The sequence below is a fragment of the Apium graveolens genome, chromosome 10 (genome assembly GCF_009905375.1).
Source record: "Apium graveolens cultivar Ventura chromosome 10, ASM990537v1, whole genome shotgun sequence".
Taxonomy (NCBI): Eukaryota; Viridiplantae; Streptophyta; class Magnoliopsida; order Apiales; family Apiaceae; genus Apium; species Apium graveolens.
The window spans coordinates 19,506,329-19,510,689 of NC_133656.1; the positions used below are offsets into that span (position 1 = coordinate 19,506,329).

General features: G+C 42.8%; 1 non-coding gene across 1 annotated transcript; it reads right to left on the bottom strand.

The window, feature by feature from the left end:
* Positions 1 to 684: 684 nt before the first annotated feature.
* Positions 685 to 791, bottom strand: LOC141694338 (small nucleolar RNA R71). The gene has a single exon (XR_012563653.1). It is a non-coding gene; the product is annotated as a small nucleolar RNA R71 (small nucleolar RNA).
* Between the last annotated feature and the right edge of the window lie 3,570 nt (positions 792 to 4,361).

Genomic DNA, 4,361 nt, shown 5'->3' on the forward strand with positions numbered 1-4,361 from the left:
CGTGTTTTCGCCCTAACAAGTTTTTGGCGCTGCTGCCGGGGATTCGGTGTATTTGTTTAGTTTATGTACTTACCATCATTGGTCATTAGGACTCAGTGATTAGGACGTAGAGGTTACTTATTGTTTCTGGTTGTGTTTCAGGTACTCAAGCGAACGTTTATGCAAACTCATTCTCGTACTCGCAAGAGGACTTTAGATACAGCTGAGGAGACAGACGAAGTTCTTGATATTCTGGAAAAGATAGATTTTGAAGATTCGGATTCAGGAACTGAGCAGAAAGAACCAGTAATCATGGGTGATCATATTGTTCAGGCTGATCCAGCTCTTATGGACTTTTCTCGGCCAAAAATCGATGACATTCAGTCAAGCATTCTTCATCCGGCTATTCAAGCTAACACATTTGAAATCAAGCCGGGCACTATTCAGATGGTGCAGAATTCTATTTCTTTTGGAGGAGCTGCAACTGAAGACCCCAACATGCACATAAGGAATTTTGTCGAGATCTGCAGCACTTTTAAGTATAATGGCGTGACTGATGAGGCTATCAAGCTGAGGCTTTTCCCATTCTCACTAAGGGACAAAGCTAAGGACTGGTTACATTCTGAACCAGCTGGGTCCATCACTACTTGGCAAGATCTTGCGCAAAAGTTTTTGGTGAAGTTTTATCCGATGGCAAAGACTGCTGCTATGAGGAGTGCTCTTACTCAGTTTGCGCAGCAACCTTCAGAATCTATGTGCGAAGCTTGGGAACGCTATAAGGAAATGTTGAGGAAGTGTCCACATCATGGAATGCCTGATTGGATGGTTATCACTGGTTTCTATAATGGTTTGGGGGCCCAATCTAGGCCCATGCTCGATGCAGCAGCTGGAGGTGCCTTATGGGCTAAAAGCTATACTGAGGGTTATAATCTTATCGAGACTATGGCTGCAAATGAGCATCAAAACCCAACTCAGAGGATGACGCCTGGGAAGGTAGCAGGTATTCTGGAAGTTGATGCAGCCACCGCTATAGCAGCGCAGCTCCAAGCGCTGTCGATGAAGGTTGATTCTCTAACTACGTATGGAGTTAATCAAATAGCTATGGTTTGTGATCTTTGTGCAGGTTCTCATGCTACGGATCAGTGTTCTCTTGTCAACGAATCTGTTCAGTATGTGAATAATTATCAGCGACAACAGTAGCCTGTGCCAGCTGTTTATCATCCTAATAACAGAAATCATCCAAATTTCAGCTAGAGTAACAATTAGAATGCTATTCAGCCACCATATCAGCAAGGTGTGAGTAAACGGTTTAATCCACCTGGATTCCAGCAACCACAGCAGTATGTGCAAAGGCAACCATACCCTTAAAAAGGAAGTGCAGCTGCACCTACTAGTGCTGATTTTGAGGAACTTAAGCTGTTATGCAAGAGTCAGGCGGTTTCTATCAAGATCTTGGAAAATCAAATCGGTCAGTTAGCCAATGCAGTGCTAAATCGTCAACCTGGAACACTCCCTAGTGACACGGAAGTACCAGGAAGGAAGGAAGATAAAGAGCAAGTCAAGGCTATTACCTTAAGGTCTGGGAAGGTTGCTGATGCTGAAAAGCCAAACGAAGGAGAAGCTGAAATTAGAGATGAAGAAGCTAAGAAAAAGGAGAAAGCTGCGGAACCTAGGAAGACTACTGTTGAACACACTCTGCCTGAGGGTAATATAGGGGAGAAACAGCTCTATCCTCCACCGCCTTTTCCTAAGAGATTGCAGCAACAAAAGCTGGATATATAGTTTGGTAAGTTTCTGGAGGTGTTCAAGAAACTTCACATCAATATACCTTTCGCTGAGGCTCTGGAGCAAATGCCTAGTTATGCGAAGTTTATGAAGAATATTCTTTCAAGGAAGGTGAAACTGGATGACCTTGAGACCGTTGCTCTCACGGAAGAATGTAGCACTATTCTGCAGCAAAAGTTACCTCCAAAGCTTAAAGATCCAGGTAGCTTCACCATTCCTTGCACCGTTGGCAAGTTGACTTTTGACAAGTGCCTTTGTGATTTGGGAGCAAGCATCAATCTGATGCCGTTGTCGATCTTTAAAAAGTTGGATTTGCCTGATCCAAAACCCACATACATGTCTCTACAATTGGCTGATCGCTCTATTACTTACCCAATGGGCATAGTGGATGATGTGCTAGTCAAGGTGGATAAGCTCTTCTGTCCTACAGATTTTGTTATTCTGGATTTTGAGGAAGATAAGAAGATTCCCATAATCTTGGGAAAACCTTTCTTGGCTACTGGCCGTACCTTGATAGATGTGCAGAAAGGTGAACTTACTATGCGGGTACAAGATCAGGATGTGACCTTCAACGTGTTCAAGGCAATGAAATTTCCTACAGAAGATGAGGAGTGCTTAAAAGTGGATGTGATTGATTCTGCGGTTACTTTAGAACTCGATCGCATGCTAATGTCTGATGCATTGGAAAATGCCTTAGTGGGGGATTTTGACAGTGATGATGAAGATGACAACGAGCAATTACAATATCTGAATGCTTCTCCCTGGAAGCGAAAGCTGGACATGCCATTTGAATCTCTTGGTGCTTCTGACCTTAAGAATGCTGAAGGAAAACTCAAACCATCAATTGAGGAAGCACCTACCTTGGAGCTCAAGCCCTTACCTGAACACTTGAGGTATGCTTTTTTAGGAGATGCATCTACTTTACCTGTAATTATTGCATCTGACCTTTCAGGTAGTGTGGAAGACAAGCTCTTAAGGATTTTGAGATAATTCAAATCAGCTATTGGATGGACCATAGCAGACATCAAGGGGATCAGCCCTTCATATTGTATGCATAAAATTCTGCTAGAGGAAGGTAGTAAGCCGACTGTTGAACAGCAGCGCAGACTTAATCCTATAATGAAGGAGGTGGTGAAGAAGGAAATTCTAAAATGGCTAGATGCAGGCATCATTTATCCTATTTCTGACAGTTCTTGGGTGAGCCCCGTACAATGTGTTCCTAAGAAAGGAGGTATCACTGTGGTAGCAAATGAGAAGAATGAGCTCATCCCCACTCGAACAGTTACAGGATGGAGAGTATGCATGGATTATCGAAAGTTGAACAAAGCCACGAGGAAGGATCATTTCCCTCTTCCTTTCATTGATCAGATGCTTAACAAGTTGGCGGGTCATGAGTATTATTGCCTTCTGGATGGCTATTTAGGGTATAATCAGATTTGTATTGCACCAGAGGATCAAGAAAAGACTACTTTCACTTGTCCATTTGGTACGTTTGCTTTTCGCAGAGTTTCGTTCGGGTTATGTGGCGCCCGACCACTTTTTAGAGATGTATGATGGCTATATTCTCTGACATGATTGGAAATAATGTTGAGGTGTTCATGGACGACTTCTCCGTCTTTGGACATTCGTATGATGAATGTTTGAATAATCTTTGTGCCGTACTCAAAAGGTGCGTGGAAACTAATTTGGTGCTCAATTGGGAGAAATGTCATTTTATGGTGCGTGAAGGCATCAATCTTGGGCATAAGGTCTCTAGTAAGGGTCTGGAGGTGGACAAGGCCAAGGTGGGAGTCATTGAAAATCTTCCACCACCTATTTCTGTGAAGGGAATCCATAGTTTTCTTGGTCATGCGGGTTTTTATCGGCGATTCATCAAGGACTTTTCGAAGATATCTAAGCCATTGTGCAATTTGCTTGAGAAAGATGTGCCTTTCAAATTTGATGATGAATGTTTGGCGGCATTCGAGACTCTCAAGGAGAGTTTGATCACTGCACCAATTATTACAGCACCAGATTGGACAGAGCCGTTTGAGATGATGTGTGATGCAAGTGATTATGCGGTAGGTGCAGTTCTGGGGCAGCGTAAGAATAATCTCTTTCATGTGGTCTACTATGCGAGTAAGACCTTAAATGGGGCCCAGTTGAACTACACCACTACGGAGAAGGAGCTTTTGGCTATAGTCTTTGGTTTCGAGAAATTTCAATCTTATCTGCTTGAGACTAAAGTAACAGTATTAACTGATCATGCGGCCATTCGCTATTTGGTTTCCAAGAAGGATTCGAAGCCGAGACTCATTCGTTGGGTGCTCTTACTTCAGGAATTTGAGTTAGAGATCAAGGATCGAAAAGGTACTGAGAATCAAGTAGCTGACCATCTCTCTAGGTTGGAGAATCCCGAGTCTACTTCACAAGATAGGACATTAATCAATGAATCTTTTCCGGATGAGCAGTTATTCGCAGTTCAAGAGGAAGAGCCATGGTTTATAGATATTGTAAACTATCTTGTCAGCAATATAATGCCTCCTAATTTGACCTCAGCTCAAAAGAAGAAGTTTCTACATGAGGTGAAGTGGTATATGTGGGATGAACCATATTTG